The 21242-nt window shown below is 51.9% G+C and overlaps 1 protein-coding gene across 8 annotated transcripts in view; it reads right to left on the bottom strand.

The window, feature by feature from the left end:
- Positions 1-21242, bottom strand: part of SEC16A (SEC16 homolog A, endoplasmic reticulum export factor) — a 559433-nt gene that overhangs the window by 280885 nt on the left and 257306 nt on the right. The window lies entirely within an intron of this gene.

Genomic DNA, 21242 nt, shown 5'->3' with positions numbered 1-21242 from the left:
AACTTGAACTAGATAGTCTCTGGTAATTACCGCCAATAAGTTGGGGCTAACACCAACAGTTCAATCCTAATGGTAAATGTTTATAATATGTTCACCTCACAACATCAAGACTCACCAACCATTGCACATCTAGATGTATTACTTGAGACGGACAGGGCATACTATAATTTAGTCGCAGCCAGGGACTTAAATGTAACATTCAAGCCTCTCGAAGCAACTAAAAGTATCACGGACGAGGAAGACTGAACTAGGTATCCCATAGCTGAGTCACGAGAAACCAGCGAAGCGCACGAAAGTAGCTCACCAAATAGCATCTTTCACCTACAAATATGGGTTGAGGGCTGTGAATGGCAACTCCATTTCCGATTTTCAATTACATCACACATATAGAGGGCAACATTAAAACTAGAATAGCTTGCTTCTTTATTGATTTCTATTCATGATCAATTCTAGTGGACATGTGGGTGATAGAAAGACAAGACTGCGATCACAATACTCTATCTCTAGAATTAAAATAAGTATTTTTCTCACCCCAGCCATCAATGGAACCCAAACCACTTAATTATATAATTACTAGTAACAATAGGAGGAGGGTTAAATGGCCACAAACAGTGCAGGGACCCTGGCACAAATCTACAGCATTGTTAGTGACTCCTTGCAGACTAGAGATTGATAAAGTGGAAGAGCAAGGTAAGGTAGATGCATTTAAAACCCTAGGTCAACAACATAAATAAATTATTCTATCAAGTCCATAGTGGAAGGGGGAAGACCAAGAACAAAACAAATGAGTGGTTCAATAAAAAATTAAAAAATTGTAAATTAGCACGGCAAGCATTGATGAGAGCAATTAAGTCTGGCCAGGGAGTTATCATAGCCATGAAAAGGAACAAAATGAGGCTCAAAGGATCTGGCATATAAGTCTATGGCAAGATTTACTAGCCGCACTACACACTAAAAATAGCAGAGAATTCTGGCATTTATTCACGAAAGGATCAAAACTTCAGGTTGTGGAAGCAGATTTTCACATTCTCCCACAGACTTGGGAAGCCCACTTCTCCAACCTATATGTAGGGCCAGTGGACAATGGTGTAATGCCCATAGAGCCCTTCAATACGGAACCAGTTAATGATTGCTCATTTTTCACCATAGATGAAACCTTGGATGCAATCGTAACCACCCAGAGGGGGTAAGCCCCTGGTTTAGACCAGATACTTGGGGATCTTTATCCAACAGAACCCGAAATATGGAATGCTCTTAAATATACATATAACACCATATTAAAGGGGGCAGAAATACCACATTCCTGGCCAGGCGCAGAGGTCGTCCCCATCTACAAAAAGGGAGACAACAGCGACCCGGCAAACTATAGGCCCATAAGCCTTACAGATATTGCTCAAAAAATATTCTGCTGTCAATTGCTGGGGAGGATAAACAATTGGATAAGGGAGGGAGGGATCTACTTTCACCGCTGCAGGCAGGTTTCAGAGGGTAGACAAGCACTTTTGAGGCAGCTACTTCGCTTCCTCCTGATCCTATGGAAATATGTATCAATCGGGAAGGGTGCCTTATCCGTGGTATTTGTAGATCTCCACGCTGCTTTCAACCTAGTCCCACAGAGGAAACTTTGAGCAGCCTTGAATAAACTCCCAACCAAATCATCATGAGATTACATACAAACAACTACGCTCAAATCAGGTGGGGGAAGGATGGTGGGTTAACAAAATCAGATGGGGGTGAGTTGTGGAGTGAGGCAAGGGTGCGTTCTTGCACCAACGCTCTTTACACTTTACATAAACTGCATGATTTCCAGACTAATAGGCTGGAAGGGCGATTCAACTAAGCTTGCAGGCCAAGAGGTGCCTGCATTACTTTTTGCAGATGACACCCTGCTCATCATTGATGTCATGTTTCATTTATTAGTCTTTATTTCGACCAAACTGATCATAAAAGACAAGAGTATTTACATCATTACATATATAAAATCCATTTCTCGTCAAAGACTATACAGATAATATAATAATAAATATTAGAAGGACAACAATTTATGCTCATTTCATGAACGCCAATGGGGCTCCAAAACCTAATTGATACGTTTGGGAGGGCCTGTACAGACCATGGATTGGAAATTAACACCCAAAAAACAAAATTCATGGTTTTTAACCACCATACGTCTATTAAGTGTAAGATAACATTGGGCTCAACTATATTAGAAGAGGTGAAACAATTTGATTACCTAAGGTTGCGGCTCTCATGCTCACTATCATGGCCACCACAACTAGTGAAAAGTCAGTTGTCACTGCAGCACGTGGGGATGGCTCTAATTAAAAAACTAAGGCAGCCAATTTATAGACCACTGACCCTGGCAATCCAAGCTTCTCAAGCAAAGGGAATAGGGGCAGCACTTTACGGTGCGGAACTGTGGGGACACATCAATGATACCATTATCGAAAAAACAGAAAGAAAATGCTACTTACCAGTATGCATCTGTTCTTGGCATGTAGAGCTGCCGAGCCGTACACTGTGCATTAGATCGCTATCTGGTGTTGGGCTCGGATGCTTGCACCTTGTTGTCTTGGAAGAAGTCTTTTGTAGTCACGAGAAAGGTGACTCCTCCCTTGGACGATAGTGCGCATGGGCATCGACTCCATCCTCAGATTGTTTTTCGTCATGATGGAAAATGATTGAGTCAGTAATAAGTAGAAGAGACGTCCATGTGAATGTATCTGATTAAGAATAATACTGGAACGGATACAGGTCCCGGAGAGGCGGGCGTGTACGGATCTGCAGCTCTACAAGCCAAGAACAGATGCATACTGGTAAGTAGCATTTTCCGTTCGAGGCATATGCGCTGCAGATCGTACACTGTGCATAGACTGCACAGCAGTGTCTCCCCTAGCGGTGGTCACCTGTATCCGATGCAGTAGTTTGACAAAGGGTTTTAAGAACAGCTTGGCCCACAGAAGCTTGTTGCTTAGCCTGCACGTCAACACAATAGTGTGTGGTGAACGTGTGTGGTGTAGACCATGTTGCTGCTTTACATATGTAATCTAAGGGGATGTTCCCTAAGAATGCCATGGAAGCCCATAGTTTCCGTGTTGAATGAGCTCTAGGGGGAATTGTTCATGTGCTTTTAGCCTTCTGGTAGCATATTTGAATGCATTTTACTACCATCTGGCAATCCCAGCTTTGGAGATGGGGTTACCGTTATGAGGTGGTGAGAAGGCCACAAACAGTTAGTTTGTTCTTCGAAAGGGTTTAGTCCTGTCGATATAATAAAGTAGTGCCTTTTTAACGTCTAGTGTGTGAAGGGCTCTATCTGCTACTGAGTCAGGGTTTTGGAAAAACACCTGTAACTCAACTGATTGATTAAGATGAAAAGCCGAGATGACCTTGGGAAGGAATTTTGGATTTGTTCTAAGAACCACTTTGTTACAATGTATTTGTAAGAATGGTTCTTGTATGGTTAAAGCCTGGATCTCACTTACTCTTCTGAGAGATGTAATTGCAACAAGGAAAGCTACTTTCCATGTGAGGAACTGAAGTTCACATTTATGTAGAGGTTCAAATGGGGGACCCATGAGCCTGGTAAGAACAATATTTAAATTCCACACCAGCGAGGGTGGTAATCTGGGAGGAATTATTCTTTTAAGCCCCTCCATAAAAGCTTTAATTGCAGGCACTGTAAATAGTGACAAGTGTTGTCTATTTTGTAAATAAGCAGCAAGTGCTGCTAGATGTAATCTTATGAATGAATATGCCAAATTACATTTTTGCAAGTGTAGCAAGTAGCAAATGATGTCCTGGATGGAAGCATCCAGCGGATCAATAGGACTGTTGTTGCAGTAGATGACAAATCTTTTCCATTTTGCGGAATAGCAAGCTCTAGTAGTAGGACGTCTGGCTTCTTTAATGATATTCATACAGTCCGGCGGAAGGTTAAGATAACCGAACTCTAAGATTTCAGGAGCCAGATTCAGCTGACCTGGGTTGGGGTGTCTTATCTCTCCACGGTTCTGCGTTAGCAATGTTGGGGAGAGGCGTAGTTTTTGATGTGGAACTACTGAGAATTCCAGTAGTGTTTAGAACCATGGTTGGCGTGCCCATGTGGAAGCCACCAGGATCATCTTGAGAGACTGTTGCCAGAGCTTGCGTACCACTAGGGAAATTAGTGGGAGTGGCGGAAAAGCGTACGCAAATCTGCCTGACCAATTCATCCATATCGCATAGTCTTTGGACAACGGATGTGGAAACCTGGCGGCGAAGGTTGGGCATTTTGCGTTTGTGGCAAACAGATCTATTTCTGGTTGGCCCCACATTTGAAAAGATGGTTGAAGAATTTGGGGATGGAGTTCCCATTCGTGTATCTGCTGTGTCTGCCAACTTAGCAGATCCACAATCTGATTGTGAACTCCTGGAAGGTGTTCTCCAAGCAGGTATATGTTTTGTGGAATGGCCCATCTCCAAATGCTTTGTGAGAGCTGGGACAGCTGCACAGAATGCGTGCTCCCCTGTTTTTGTATGTAATACATGGCTGGCATGTTGTCCGTCCGGACTACGACAGTCTTGTGTTGTAGATGTACTTGGAATGATTTTAGTGCTAGGAATATTGCTAGTAATTCCAGGTGATTGATATGGAGCACTTTTTGTTGAGTGGTTCATTTGCCTTGAATTGTATGTTTTAGGAGATGGGCTCCCCAACCGGTGAGTGATGCGTCTGCTGTTAGCACTATCTGTGGAACCTGCTCTAGGAACGGCCACCCTTTGGACAGGTTTTGTGTGTTCCACCACTGCAGAGAGCGATGTGTGCGGCTGTCCACCAACACCACATCTGTAAGTTGTCCTTGGGCCTGGTTCCTCTGACATGCTAGGCATTCCTGTAAGGCGCACATTTGAAGTGTTGCATGAGGTACGATAAAGATGCAAGAGGCCATCATTCTTATGAGCTGCATGAATACCCTGGCTGGGAGGGAGTGCTGTTGTTGAAATTTGGTGATTAGGGCTTGCATACTGGCTGGAGTGGGATATGCCAGAGCTCTGGAGGGGTCTATTGTGGCCCCTAGATACTGATGTATGTGGGAGGGCTGAAGCTGTGACTTGGTGTAGTTTACTGTGAATCCCAAGTTGTGTAGTAGCTGGATGGTTTGAGGAGTGTTATGAACACACTGTTTGTGTGACCTGGCTTTTATCAGCCAGTCGTCGAGGTATGGGAAGACATGGATTTCTTGCCTTCTCAAGTGGGTTGCTGCTGCTATTACCGCTAGACACTTTGTGAACACCCTGGGCGTGGTGGTCACCCCGAATGGAAGGACTTTGAACTGGTAGTGTTGTCTGTCCACCATGAATCTTAGGTATTGTTTGTGAGCGGGGTGAATGGGGAATATGAAAGTAGGCGTCCTTGAGATCTAGTATGGCAAGGAAGTCGTCTTGTTGGTTCAATTGCCTGCTTTTGAAGCAGTGAGAGAACTTCCTGCTTTAAGAGCGTGAGATGTTAATGTGTTGGACACTACATACTTAGGTAAAACCCTATCCGACCATAACCCGTTGGAAGTAGTTGTTAAATGGGGGGGGGGGGGTAAGGTGCCTGCACCCGTTCCGACGTTGAAACTGCAGCCCACTGTGCTAGAGGATTCCGTGTTCAGGAAAGTGCTCTCCACAGCGATAACTACCTATTTTGATGTGAATGCACACACTGCTAGCACGCGTCAGCTTGAGTGGGACGCATTTAAGACGGTGCTGCGGGGAGTTGCAATTAGTACACAGGTGGGGGTCCATTCTGCTATACTTAATCGACTCAAAACTGTTGAGAATAAACTCGGCGAGTTAGAACAGGAGGCTGCACAGAGTGCTTCGGGGAAAGAGGAATTACAGGAAGCAAATATTCAATATGCAGAACTGCTGGAAGACCTACGAGTGCTAGATTACACCTGATATAACCAAAAACAGCATACTGGACTGTTGCTGGCCATGATAATATGCAACGCCACACAGGCGGCTCCGATACTTGAAATTAATACGCAAGAGGGTGCAATCGCAACCACACAACTAGAAATCAATGAGGCCTTGCAATCATATTATGAGTCGCTATATGCCGCCCCAGCATAACATGATCATAACGAATTTGACTCTTTCTTAGAGGAACTCCCCCTCCTACAGGTATCAGATGAGATCAGGAAGGAGCTCGAGAGCCCGGTGACTGAGGCAGAGATCAGAACTGCTATCAGGGCCCTACCCAGAAATAAGACCCCGGGGCTGGATGGCCTGCCGGCTGAGTTTTATGTGACCTATATGCCCTTGCTAGTCTCGCACTACATCAAACGTATCAAGAGTCTCTGGAACTTGGCTCTCTGCCAATTACCACAATTCAGGCTCTGGTGGTCTCTTTGCCCAAACCAGGTAGGGACAGTAGGGATATTGCAGGTTACCGACCCCTTACATTACTCGATACAGACTATAACATTTTAAGTAAATTATTAGCTAATAGGCTCCAATGCCATATACCCAGACTGATCCACACGGATCAGTTTGGGTTCGTACCTGGCCGCAGCACAGCCCATAACATCGACGTTGCATCACCTTATGTCACACTCCAAAATGCACCCTCAACATCAGGGGTGTATCTCATTAGACATGCGTCAGGCTTTTGACTCTCTCCAGTGGGACTACATGTTCCGAACTCTACCGAAATTCGGGATACCGGATGCGTTTATAAAATGGGTCTCCCTTTTATACACTAACCCCACTGCTAGAGCCCGCACGGGAGAATATATATCGAGACAATACGCAGTGGCGAGAGGTACGAGACAGGGCTGTCCACTCTCCCCCTTAATTTTTGTGTTAGCCCTAGAACCCTTATTGGAGAAAATTCGTAGACTGGCGCTCCATAAGGGCATTACAACTGGCTATGATACGCATGTTGTCTCAGCCTATGCGGGTGATATTATCCTATATCTCACAAACCTTGGTGGTGACTCCTCGCCCCTCCCTGTGCTATTCCAAACATTTCGCTCATTGTCAGGACTCGCTATAAATGAAACTAAGTCATATGCCTTAACGTTTACAGAAGGGTTGATGCAGGACACCATACAATTTGGGCAGTGGACATTCCGGGTAGCGCAGACTATGATTAAGTATCTGGGTACCAACTTGTATAGGGAACCAGTAGATGTCATAGATGGCAATGTAACCTGTGCGATAAACTCACTGAGAGGCCAAATAAAGTTCTGGACGTCACTTCCCCTTTCGGTGGCCGGTAGGGTGGTTATTGCCAAAATGGTGATGCTTCCACGGTTACTTTATTACTTCACGAACTTACCAATTGTGCTTCCAATGAGCGTGTTCAAGTTGCTAGATACCCTACTGGTGGAGCTGATCTGGGGCCCGGGTCGGTGCAGAGTAGGACTAGCCAAATTGCAACTGTCCAGCAGAGGTGGAGGCATGAGCGTACCGGATTTCAGGGCATACTGTTACGCGGGACAACTACAGTGGTTGTCATATTGGATTGTGGGGCGCAACCTCCAGGAAATAGAAATGTCACAGGGAGAATGGACTAGAGGCAACTTACACGCACTTCTGCTGTCGGGTAGAGTGCTTGCGCCATCCGCTCCCCCATTACTGAAGGCAGCAATAATATACTGGAAGAGGGCACTAGCTTATACAAAGACGCATACTCCATATGCACCTAATATACCACTACTTGGTATAACTACACCGCTGGGAACAGTTTCGCGGAGACAAATTTCTACGTGGGCGGAGGCGGGTGTAGACACTGTTGGGATGTTGTTTGCAGATCACACACTGATGAATCACGACACCTTTGTGGAGGAGAGGGAAGTACCGAACACTCTGTTCCTATTACACGCAACCATAATGCGATATGTCAGAACCACTTGGGCTCCTACTGGTGAAGAACCTCCGACACACGCACTGGTACATTTACAATACTTAATGGGGAATGGCCGCCATTTGACTAGATGGCTCTACCAGGGTGTTCGGTCACATGCAGGATTGTCACTGCAGGCACTTCGGGATAGGTGGTCAGCAGACCTGAGTAGGGTATTTACTGATAAAGAATGGGATGCAATATTGGAATATCCCATAAAGGGGTCACGCAATGCAAAGTTTACATTTATCCAACTTATGATTGTGCATCGTGCTTACTTGACCCCTCGCAGGCTACACGCAATGTATCCAACCACGTCAAACGCATGCCCATGATGCAGGAGCCCTAGTGCCGGCCTGTTCCATATGCTGTGGACGTGTCCGCGCTTACAGCACTATTAGGCAGAAGTGCACGAGGTCCTCAGGGAAGTGGCACCGTGGAGACGAGGTGTACTAGCGGAACATTCCCTACTCGGGTTGGGTATGAAATCCAAAAGTGGCAACCCCACGATCAGATTTGTTAATTTAGCGCTAATCCTGGCCAGGCATGCAATCACTAAATGCTGGAAAGACACTACGGCGCCGTTGGTAACGGAGTGGTATGGCGGTGAGATGGGGCAAAGCAGAATGCGCTGAGCTTAAGAGGGAAGAGGACCGGGGTTTGCGCAAAAAACCTATCTCTTTAGCATGGAATGCAATACTGGAAGACTTTAAGGCGAAAGAATTGTAAGGGAGATCTAGTCGGAGTCTGGAGGCTACGAGGTCCTGCACTTATATATGAATAACTATGTAGGAGGTGTCCAAGATGTGATAATAGATCATTTAAGAAACATTTTATATGCAAGAGATTTGCTGCTTGTCCGCACTTTTCCTGAGTGTTTTGTATCTTTATATTAGCCACATGTAATTTCATGAGGGTTCATATGGAGGGGGGGTATTTTAAGTAGTTATGTTAAAAGTGTCAGACCATGTTTCGAATTGTAACATGACGACAGAATGTGTAATGATCATTACAACTGTTCAAGATGATCTGTACATACAGCAATATTCATGTACTGTATGATGTGTGTGACACTTAAAAATGTAAAAAATATATTTAAAAAAAAATTGGGGGGATTGGAGGGAAGTCACTGTTTATTAGCGGGGGAGGTGCGAGTATTATTGTTACCTCGGCCTCTCCCTTTGCTATTTCCCCTGTATCCTCCTCTAAAATATCCTCTGTTGGGGGATGTTTGTGTCTGTTCCCATGTTTTTGGATGCTCCTCTATAAAAGGAGCGACAAAAGGAACCACGTGGGGATGGAGACTTTAAGGCTCCCATGCATTTAGCGGTCTTCGTGTCCTTTTTCATTTACTCCAGAGTGGTGTCTACAGCCGGTCCAAAAAGCTGCTCCTGATTGAACGGATGGTTGAGGATGGTGGTTTGTACCTCCTGTTTAAAGTCTGAAATGCGTAGCCAGGCGTGTCGTCTGAGTAGCACACTTGTGTTAATGGCCCTAGAGGCTGCATCAAGGGCACACTTCATTGAGGCGTTGGGTTATTAATTTGCCTTCCTGAATTAAGCCATTTGCCTGAGTCTTGTACTGATCAGGTAAATGTTGCAATAGGGTTTTTAGTCGGTCATAGTGAGCCCTATCATACCTAGCAAGTAATGCTTGGGTGTTAGCTATGTGCCAGTGATTGGCTGCCTGGGCAGCAACCCTCTTGCCAGAGGCATCAAGAAACTTAGATTCCTTATCCGGAGGTGGTGCGTCACCGGAGGTTTGGGAATTGGCGCAATTTCTTGCGTTAGACACTACTAGGGAGTCTAGGGGTAGCTGCCCTTTGATGTTGGTGGGATCATAGGCGGAGGGGGGGGGGTCAGGTTTGTATTTCTGATCAATCCTAGGATTGAGAATTCAAGCTTTCACTTGGTCTTTGAATAGGTCTGGGGCATGTTTAATGACCCACCTTGAGCACTGGCAGTATTCGGACAGATTTCTGTGACTGTTCAAAGGTGTCTAGGAGGAAATCCTCATTTGCAGGGTCTGAATACATGTCAACGCCATGGTAAATAGCAGCTCTTTTACCAAGCTGCCCAAATCCAATATTGTCATCTGGGGGCAATGGTTTTGTTGGATATGGCTGGGGATCTGGGAGGTCTGTGGGATCTATTGGGGTATCATAATCGTCCGTATCATTGTCAGGGTCAGTGAAAGGGTCATTGTTGCCTCCCCCTCCCCCTACATCATCATCATCATCATGTGGTGGTGGTGGTGTATGTGGTGGAAATGTTATAGACTGTGGAGGTGAGAGAGGTATAGGAGGAAGAACAGGAGTAGGAAGAATGGGAGCAGAAGGTCTTATAGGTGAAGTGGCACAGTCTTTTTTTGAGAGGCACTGCAGGAGTGTCTGTTGTGTCCAGCTTCCTCTTCTTGTGTGGCACAGCGGTCACACGTCCTGTTTCGGGGTCAATATGGAGTTTTTTCTGTTTGGGATCGACAGGTTGCGGTCGAAAAAGTTCTTCCTCCTCGATAACCGTTGTTGGCGCCGACTTTTTCGGGTCCGAACGTGGTTGAGATTTGTGCTCTGAGGTGTTTTAGAGTCCTTCGGCTTGGCTATGGAGACTGAAATCTTTCTCGGTTCCGAAGGGTTTGGTTTCGGATCCAAAGGTTTTTCTTTCGGCGACGAAGTGGTCGGAGCCAATTGCTTTTTGGGAGTAGGTTGCTCTCCCGGCTTCGGTGCCGAAGGCGCTTTTGGGACGGGAATATGCGGTTTGCTCGGTCCGAGCTACCGGAAGGCTTGTCCTTTATCTTCGGAGCCGAGCCCGAGGGCGGGGCTTCTGAAGTATGTCTTTGGTCACGACTGGGAACAGCAGGCGAAGTCTTGACCAGGGCCTTCTTTTTTTCGGGTGGAGTGGGGGTGGGGGCAGTTGTACTTACTCATTGACCAGGAGTGATGTGGTCGTCTGAGTCATCTGCTTCGGACACAATTTCCAGGTCTTTGGAATCTTCCTCCAGGACATCTGGGCCTTTGAAGATGTCCACTGGTGCCGGAGCTGCTTTCTGCGCCATGATGTGTCGTCAAGCCTGGCGACCACGGATGGTCTTTTTCGATCGAGAAGAGGCACAGGCCTGGCAATTGTTCTCGTCGTGTTCTGGCGAGAGACACAGGTTACAGACCTTGTGATGGTCACTGTGTGGGAATTTCGCTCCACACTGGGGGCATTTTTCTAAAGATGTGCCTAGACTAATGCCATCACTTTCATGAACACTTGAGGGGTGCTCGAGAGGGCGAAAGAGGACAACAAACTGAAAATGCTCATGACCCTCCTTGAACTGGAAGTAACACCTATGGGACTGCAAGAAAGGTATATGAACTAACACATGGTGAAAATTCCAAGGACACCATCTAGTCACCAGTGTCCAAGGCAGAAAGGATCTGAGCCAAGTGTGAGCTTTTTGAATTTGTCCTTCTACAGGAGCCAGAGGTCCAAAATAGGCCTCAGACCCGTTCTTTTTTGGAATCTAGAAGTAGATGGAGTAACAACCTTCCTCTCTATGGCACCCTTTGAGAGCAATGGGCATACCTCAAGCAGCAGGATGACAGATGCTTTTCCGAAACTCATTTTGGTGTGGGAGGAATATTGGTGGAGAGGATAGAAAAAGTGGGAACAAAGCGTTTTTGAACAATTTGCAAGATCCAACTGTCTGACGTGATGGATTGCCTCCCTCGAGAGAAAGTGATGGATCCTGTCCCCCAACTGGATGAGCATGCACCGCTGAAGGCAAACCAAAGCAAGCTGCTGGGCATTGTAGCAAAGGAGATAAGATCGAGGACTGGTGCAACTGTTGGCCTGCGCGTTGTCTGCTGGTTCTGTGCCTGCAGCCTCAAAAGCACCAGGTTGTCTGCTGCATCACTGGCTGGTCTCAGCTTATACACTTACCCCCTGGAATAGTCACTGAATTTTTGAAACTTGAAGAAATTGATTTTCCGGGGATCAATAGCCGCAAAGAACGCACTGTAGCTCTGCTATCTTTAAAGCGTTATAAAGCAGTCTGCCTCTTCTCCTAAGATACGAGACCCACCTGAGGGCATATCCATTATTTACGCCAGGACATCACTGTAAAATCCAGTTGTCCTTCACAGGTATGCCTGGATGAAATAAAAAAAATGGAAACACCTGCTTTTCCAATACAGTCTGTGGTATTTGAGCGGGTGTGGATGTCGTACCTGGCAGTAATGGATCGCCTGGGGCAATGAGGTGCTAAGGTCCTCCAGAACTGCTGGCAAGACCTTGCTGGCCATGTCCGATAATGCATGTGTATATCGGCCTGACTAGTGACGCAGGGTCCCCACACGCAGCGCAGAATTGTTCTACTCTTTACAACTATCAATGCACAATCTCAGACGTAGAATACAATTGAGGACTGGCTGGTCATCGGGATTGTTGGAAGGCGGACCCCGAGGAGTCGGTGAGACCACCAAGGGGGGGGGGGGGCCCTCACTTGCACGAAGTAGCCGAGCGCCGTCGAGAAGCCTCCTGAGAGATCCTTCTCCTATCACGTACTAGCACAGTAACACCACCACACCGGACTCAAGGAGGTTGTCTCAAGACGAGCAATTCTTTATCAGCATTTAAAGGTTTACGAGATCAATATTTACACGAAAGGGAGCGAGGGATCCACAAAAAGTCTCAGTGTCTCTTTGGAAGGGTAGGGGTAGCGGGACAGTCTTTGGCAGGAGCTCGGTACGAGGGTACCTGGGGCCCAGTTCTTATCCTCAAGCTGGAGGACCTCCGGATCTCGGAGGGGTCGAGCCGCGACGGCGTCAGCAGGGCTCTGGCGTTCAGTTCGTGGGGAGCCGCGATCAGGTCAGCAGGGCTCTCAAGATGGTTTCTGCTCAGCTCGAGCCGCGACGTCGTAAGCAGGGCTCCGAGGGAGGTTTCAGCGAGGTTGGGCCGCGACAGCGTCAGCAGGGCCCCGATGTTCCGGGGGGCTTCAAGGTGTTCACAAGAAGGAGCCGCGACGCAGTCTGCAGGGCTCGTGATAGTTCAAGCAAGAGTTCTTCTCCGTAGGGTCGGCCGCGATTCAATCAGCAGGGCTCTCGACTCCTGGATACAACTGCCGATCTGTGGCGGGGTCGGCCCAGATATAGGTCTGGAGCCCTTTGATGTCCGGACCCTGGCGCCCGGGGGGGGGCGGAGAGGCCGGGTGGAGGTGGCCAGACGCCCAGCAGGAGAGGCGCCCGGCCCAAGAGAGTTGCAGGGCGATCACACCTAGGGATGGGAGGACAGTCGGGGGTCTCATCGATACTGTCCTCCGCCGGGGGCGGTGAATGGTTCATGTGGCACCCCCTGGCCAGTTCTTGGTGCCTCGATCTCGGGGCTTCGCCGGGGCCGAGGCCGGGTTGAGCGGGGTCGCGCCGGCTGGCGCACAGAGTCACGGGGATGCCAACAAGATGGCAGAGCCCCGAGGGGTATGCGACCTCGTGCGGCTCGGAATGAGGGGTCTCGGTGCAGTTCGGAAGGGTGGCCCGTGAAGGCCGGGGCGGGGAACGGGCACAATCCACGGGGGTAAGGACCACGCCACGAGGCCGGGCCCAACAGGCGTCCCCCCCCAGCCGAAGGCATGGAGAGTCACCCATCTCCTTGGGGATTCTCCTCGTCAAGGCGGAAGAAGCGGGACAGGCCGTCGGTGTTGGCGTGGTCATTGCCGGGCCGGTGTTCGACATCAAAGTCCATCCCTTGCAGCGAGATGGACCACCGCAGCAGCTTGGGGTTCTCGCCCCGCATTTGCATTAGCCACCGCAGGGGCCGGTGGTCGGCCTGGACCCGGAAGTGGGTACCGAAGAGATGGGGCTGGAGCTTCTTAAGGGCCCACACTACAGCGAAGGCTTCACGCTCGATGGTGCTCCATCGCTGCTCCCGGGGCAGTAGCCGTCGGCTGATGAAGGCCACTGGTCGGTCGAGCCCCTTTTCATCGGCTTGGGACAGGACGGCCCCGATCCCATACTCTGAGGCGTCCGTCTGCACCACGAACTCCTTACTGTAGTCGGGGGCCTGCAGCACAGGGGCAGTACACATCGCTGTCTTGAGGGTTTCGAAGGCTGCTTGGCAGCAGGGTGTCCAGTGCACCTTCTTGGGCTACTTCTTGGACGTGAGCTCTGTGAGGGGGCCAACAAGGCTCCCATAGTCCCGGATGAACCGCCGGTAGTAACCGGTGAGGCCCAGGAAGGCCCGGACAGCTGTCTGGGTAGTAGGGGGTTCCCAGGCCTGGATGGCATCGATTTTTGGCTGGAGAGGGGCCACCTGCCCGCTTCCCACTTGATGGCCCAGGTAGGTCACGGATCCGTGGCCGATCTGGCATTTGCTGGCCTTGATCGTGAGCCCGGCCCGCTGGAGGGCGGCCAGGACGGCTTTGAGGTGAAGGAGGTGCTCCGCCCAGTGGTTGCTGTACACGGCAATGTCATCTAAGTAGGCCGCGCTGAAGGCCTCGAGCCCGGCCAAAACCTTGTTTACAAGTCTTTGGAAAGTGGCCGGGGCGTTCTTCATTCCGAAGGGCATCACCCGAAAGTGGTAATGCCCATCCGGGGTAGAAAAGGCGGATCTTTCTTGGGCGCCGGGGGTGAGCTGGATCTGCCAGTACCCGGCGGTGAGGTCCAGCGTGCTCAGGTAGCGGGCGGCCCCTAAGCGGTCGATGAGTTCGTCGGCCCGGGGTATAGGATGGGCGTCCGTCTTGGTCACCGCATTCAGGGCTCGGTAGTCTACGCAGAATCGTAACTCCGGGGAGTGGCCGGGGGCTGCGGCCTTTGGTACCAGGACGACAGGGCTGGCCCACGGGCTGTCGGAGGGTTCGATGACCCCCAGGGCCAGCATCTTTGCTACTTCGGCCTGGATGCATGCCCGCACTCGGTCGGGTACCCTGTAGGCTCGGTGTCGCACGGGGGGGCTCTCCCCGGTGTTGACGTCGTGGACGCACCAGTGGGTCACCCCCGGGGTGAGGGAGAAGAGGGCTGCGTAGTCCTGCAGCAGTTGACAGTCGTCACGCTGTTCCGGGGTCAGGGAAGAGGCGAGTTGGACACCTTTGATGGATCCGTCATGGACGTTGGACTGCAAGAGGTCGGGCAGGGGCTCGGAGTCGTCCTCGCCCCCCTCGTCGGTCGCCAGTAGCAGGCTCAGTTCGGTCCGGGCAAAGTGGGGTTTGAACCCGTTAGCATGTAGAACCCGGAGGGGGTTCCGGGGGGACTCCAGGTCGACTAGGTAGGTGACGGGGCTTTTCTTCTCCACTACCTTGAAGGGCCCGGTCCACTTGTCCTGGAGGGCGGCGGGTTCAACCGGGGCCATGACCCACACTCTCTGGCCTGGCTCGAATTCGATGGTAGAGGAGTTCCGATCGTACCACCGCTTCATGTCCTCCTGGCTGGCCTCGAGGTTGGCTTCGGCCATGGCTCGGAACTTGCGGGTCTGGTTTCGGAGGGTCAGGAGGTATCGGTAGACGTCAGGAGGGGCGCCTTGGAGCTTCGTCTCCCAGCCCTCCTTGACCAGGCTGAGCGGCCCGCGGACCGGATGTCCGTACAATAGTTCAAACGGGCTGAACCCCAGGGACTTCTGCGGGACCTCCCGATAGGCAAACAGGAGGCACGGCAGCAGGACATCCCATCTCCGCCTGAGGGGTTCTTCCAGGCCCTGGATCATTCCCTTTAAGGTTCTGTTGAACCGCTCAACCAGTCCGTTCCCCTGAGGGTGATAGGGGGTTGTGAATTTGTACGTGACCCCGCATTGCTGCCACAGGGACCGCATGTATTTGGAAATAAAGTTCGTGCCCCTGTCGCTCACCACTTCGCGGGGAAATCCCACTCGGGAGAAGATCCCCATCAAGGCCCGGCCTACCACGGGGGCCGTTATAGTTCTTAGCGGGACCGCCTCCGGGTACCTGGTGGCGTGGTCCACGAGGACCAGGATGAAGCGGTGGCCCAGGGCGGTCTGGGGGTCCAGGGGCCCCACGATATCGATTCCGACCCGTTCGAACGGGGTGCTGACGGCTGGAAAGGGCTGGAGGGGGGCCTTGACCCGACCCCCCGTCTTCCCGCTGGCTTGGCAGGTCTGGCAGGACCGGCAGTGGTTGTCCACGTCTCTCCGCATCCGGGGCCAGTAGAAGTGGGTCACCAGACGGCTGTAAGTTTTGTCTTGCCCCAAGTGTCCGGCGAGGGGCACGTCATGTGCCAGGTTGAGCAGGAACTCCAGGAAGCGGAGGGGGACCACCAACACGCGGCTGGCCCCGAGTTCTGCCACTTTTTGCTCACTGTACAACAGGCCCTCGGCCCAGTAGACCCAGTGGGTGCCGGTCTGGTCCCCGTTGGTTAGTGCGGACGCTTGTTGTCGGACCCCTTCGAGAGAGGGACAGGACTGCTGCTCTTGCTGGAACTGCTCCCGGGTGGGGCCCCCTTCGTGTCGCCATTGTGCCAGTTCTGGTAGGGCGCACGGGGAAGCAAACTCCTCTGGGGAGGATTCACTAGGTCCAGGGTCGGTGTCCGCCTCCCCTTCGCCGCCGGCGGGGGGTGGTGCGAGCCCCTCGGGCTGGGCGGCACCGGGGGCCGAGGACGAGCGGGGGGCCCGGGCGGTCATGGACCGGGTGCTGGCGCAGGCCCATTCGTATAGTCCCAGCATTCGGAGGTGCTCTCGTCGCTCTACTTGAGCCCAGGGGGAACTCTCCAAGTCGTTCCCCAGGAGGCAGTCTACGGGTGCGTCATCGCGGACCGTCACCTTTAGCAGGCCGGTCACCCCTCCCCACTCGAATGGGACCAGGGCCATCTGGCACAGGCTTTCGCGGTTGTCGGCCGTCCGGACGGGGCACAGTACATTGGGTAGGATCTGTTCGGGGGTCACCAGGTGGCAGCGGACAGCGGTGACACTGGCGCCGGTGTCACGAAGGGCTTCGGCCCGTTGTCCATTGACGGTGACCTGCTGCCTGTACTTCTGGGTGTTGCTTGGGATGGGAGTGCGGGGCACCATTTCTCGGCTACCCAGGCAGATCAGGGACATGGCTGCCGGCTCCCATTCGGTGGTCCCTCGGTCGAGGGTTTCTTCTTCCTCTTCTCCCTCTCCCAGGGCAGCGGCCGCCAGCTGTCGGGGCAGGGGCCCGCCGGCCCCGCTTCTTCGGTTCAGGGGCAGACCGGGTCGCTGGCATAGTGTCCGGTTTGTTGGCAGCCGTAGCATGTTACTGGTGGCCGTGGTCCGGGTCTGGCCGGGGTCGCCCCCCTTCGGGCTAGGCTCGGGGAGGGTTGTTGCTGCGGTGGCCCTCGAGGGGGGCTCCCGGTTCCTGTTCGGCCCTCCCCCTCCACCGCGTTGGCGGGGGGGTCCGGTGGGGTTCCTCTGGTACTCCCCCATTGAGTTCCGGGGGACCCGGGAGTTGACCCATCGATCGGCCTCGACGGCGAGTTTTCGTGGGTCGGACATCTTGCTGTCGAAGAGGTGTTGCCTCAGTTCCACGAAGCAATTGTTGGAGAGATGTTCCCACACGATGAGGTCGACCAGCTGCCCGTAGGTGGTGACTTTGCTACCCCTGATCCATCCTTCTAGGGCCCGGCTGAAAAAGTCCACATATTCCACCCAGGTGGTACCCGGGAGCTTTTTGCAGTCTCTGAACCGCTGGCGGTACATTTCCGCGGTTAGCCCGTAGCGGGTGAGCAGGGCCTCCTTCATGTGATCGTAGGAGGTCATCACCTCCTCCGGCAGTGTCAAGAATTCCTGTCATGCGAGGGGAGGAAAACGGTACCAGCGAAAACGGACTACATCTCCCAGGATGCTTAGCGGTTGAGAGGTTATGTAAACAGGAGAGCTGTTACATAACTCCAGGAAAACACGCCCTTATGTAAACAGGAGAGCTGTTACATAACTCAAGGAAAACACGCCCTTATGTAAACAGGAGAGCTGTTACATAACTCAAGGAAAACACGCCCTATAAAGGGAGGAACAACGCTGTCGGATATTGTGTTTACACCGACGTACCTGCTTAGTGAAGAGCAGTGTTCCGGAGTGGTGCTCCAGTAAGGCAAGAACGGAGGTAGGTCGAGTCGTTACTCCCTGGGCCGTGTCTTGCCCCATCGTCACCTGTGAAGGACCCGGAAGCTCTACCGGATAACCATTGAGCTTCGCTTTTTGACTCGGCTGAGTCAAAGCGCAGTGGCGCTTTTGCTGGTTGGAGTCGTAACTCCCAGCCCGACCAGAGATACAGGGACTGCCAGCTGTAACGCACACCAGGAGGTGTTTGCCGCGTTACAGACTCTGAAGTCCACAGGATCGATCGAGCGGCTGCTCTCGGTTCAGTCTTCTTTGCTTGTGATTGGGGTATCGGTGACGCATCACCAGGAGGTGACTCCGCGTCCCGGTGCAGTCTGAGGAAGAGGTTGAGCGGCTGCTCCCTTCAGGTAGAGACCCCGGCTGGGTGTTTCCCTGACTCCTAGATTCTCCCCAACACTCTTCGTGCCCCTCACAGCCTACCGATTGGCATTGTCGGCCATTTCATTTCTGCCCTCTGTTGGCATACGCCGGGATCGGCGTATATGCAGAGGACGGTTAGGACCATCCGTGCTGTGGGCTGGTAACGTACTTAGCCTGGAGGATTCCAGTGACTATAAACCTTTGTTTATTCCTTGTATTATTTTTGCCTTCATTAAAATAACTAAACCTTCACAAGTGGTTGCGTTCTCATTATCGTGTCTGTTAAACGATCCTGAGACGTTCAGGGCGTTACAGGCAGCTGGAGCAGTGTGTCTCGACCCTCACTCAGGAACCGCCCCCACAGGCCGGCGCCCCAGTCCTTTCGGGGCACCCGATGAGGTCATGGCCACCTCGTAGGCCTTGAACCATTGTTGGATGTCGTCATTCTTATAGTACTCCTTGACGACCTCTTTCGGGATATGTACCTTGGCCTCGACAGGCGGTAGGGTGTCTCTAGTACTGGGGGTGTTGGTCCCCCCGTTCTTGGCCTTGATTTCGAGCTCTTTGAGACTTCGCTCGTGCTCCAGGGTCATTTTCTTTTCCTCCAACTCTCGGTGCCGTCTCTTCTCTTCTATCTCCTCTTGAAGCCGTAGCTGCTCTAAGGCCAGTTTCTTTTCCGCCAGCTGGAGTTCGCCGTCCAGCCGCAGTCGTGCGAGCTCTAGTTCGTGGTTCCGGACCTTCTCCCGCTCTCGTATTTCTTCTTTGGAGAGGCCGGTTTCTAGGCTCTTTCTTCCTCCGGTTGCCGGAGTCAGTGCGGTTGATGTGGCCTCAGTCAGGGGCAAGGGACCTTCTTCTTGGGAGTGGCCTGCCTCGGCCTCCAGCCAGGTCCTCAGAGCTTTCTGCATCTCCTCTTTGGTACCTAGGCTGGTGGTTGCAATGCCTTTGTCCTTGCAGAACTGTTTTAATTCTTTGTGCGTATATTCCTCCAACCGTTCGGGCTGGAACTCCATGGTCGCGTTATTTTCCTGGCTGCTCATGATTACTGTTTGACTGGATGGGTAGCTAGTGGGTACTGGCTGGTACGTACTGCGTTCGGCTCGGATCCCGTCGCTGGCCACCAAATGTTGGAAGGCGGACCCCGAGGAGTCGGTGAGACCACCAAGGGGGGGGGGGCCCTCACTTGCACGAAGTAGCCGAGCGCCGTCGAGAAGCCTCCTGAGAGATCCTTCTCCTATCACGTACTAGCACAGTAACACCACCACACCGGACTCAAGGAGGTTGTCTCAAGACGAGCAATTCTTTATCAGCATTTAAAGGTTTACGAGATCAATATTTACACGAAAGGGAGCGAGGGATCCACAAAAAGTCTCAATGTCTCTTTGGAAGGGTAGGGGTAGCGGGACAGTCTTTGGCAGGAGCTCGGTACGAGGGTACCTGGGGCCCAGTTCTTATCCTCAAGCTGGAGGACCTCCGGATCTCGGAGGGGTCGAGCCGCGACGGCGTCAGCAGGGCTCTGGCGTTCAGTTCGTGGGGAGCCGCGATCAGGTCAGCAGGGCTCTCAAGATGGTTTCTGCTCAGCTCGAGCCGCGACGTCGTAAGCAGGGCTCCGAGGGAGGTTTCAGCGAGGTTGGGCCGCGACAGCGTCAGCAGGGCCCCGATGTTCCGGGGGGCTTCAAGGTGTTCACAAGAAGGAGCCGCGACGCAGTCTGCAGGGCTCGTGATAGTTCAAGCAAGAGTTCTTCTCCGTAGGGTCGGCCGCGATTCAATCAGCAGGGCTCTCGACTCCTGGATACAACTGCCGATCTGTGGCGGGGTCGCCCCAGATATAGGTCTGGAGCCCTTTGATGTCCGGACCCTGGCGCCCGGGGGGGGCGGGGGGGGCGGAGAGGCCGGGTGGAGGTGGCCAGACGCCCAGCAGGAGAGGCGCCCGGCCCAAGAGAGTTGCAGGGCGATCACACCTAGGGATGGGAGGACAGTCGGGGGTCTCATCGATACTGTCCTCCGCCGGGGACGGTGAATGGTTCATGTGGCACCCCCTGGCCAGTTCTTGGTGCCTCGATGTCGGGGCTTCGCCGGGGCCGAGGCCGGGTTGAGCGGGGTCGCGCCGGCTGGCGCACAGAGTCACGGGGATGCCAACAAGATGGCGGAGCCCCGAGGGGTATGCGACCTCGTGCGGCTCGGAATGAGGGGTCTCGGTGCAGTTCGGAAGGGTGGCCCGTGAAGGCCGGGGCGGGGAACGGGCACAATCCACGGGGGTAAGGACCACGCCACGAGGCCGGGTCCAACAGTGATTTATATACATACTCTGGGATCATGGAAGTATCCTCATGTACTACTCTACTATCTAAGGCATGAGTGAAAGTTTAGGACCAACTATCCTGCCCTAGCCCCAGAGCACTAAGAAGCCACCTACCCAGTCCTCCTGCACCATGGCTCATACTTGGCCCCTTCGAACATCAGTGATCACTGATGACTAGCTAGATTTTGAGTAAAATGAAGTGTGATATCAGCACCATGGCATAGAAGGCATCATTTCTGACAGTATTTTAAATCAAAACACAATGAGAAGAGCCGGCAACGGTTACAGGAGCAGAGCTTGTACAGTATTAAAACTGGTGTTATTCTGATTACATTTTTCCTGTGAGGCACAGTGTATTAGACAGGGACCTCTTTACTCAAGATATTTGCTTGCTGTACCCCTAGTGTTCTGTTCGTAAGGGTACAGGTTTCTGACATGCATTCGCAGGATATGCTGGTGTGGAGAGAAAAGTGCACCTGGGCCCTTCGGTGGACTATGAATTACTGGATAATGTCATTAGTTTCTCTTTAGAAATACTTGTAAACAGTGGAGTTTTTAGCTAAATGTTAAAAACAAAAGATATAGTGAAATTCACATCATGGGACAATTGTTCAGAAGAGGTAGTTTGGTGGGGGGAGGGGGCACG

Source organism: Triturus cristatus, chromosome 1_2 (assembly GCF_964204655.1).
Source record: "Triturus cristatus chromosome 1_2, aTriCri1.1, whole genome shotgun sequence".
Lineage (NCBI taxonomy): Eukaryota > Metazoa > Chordata > Amphibia > Caudata > Salamandridae > Triturus > Triturus cristatus.
The sequence above is the reverse complement of the archived record's forward strand: the minus strand, read 5'-3'. Positions and strand labels throughout refer to the sequence as shown.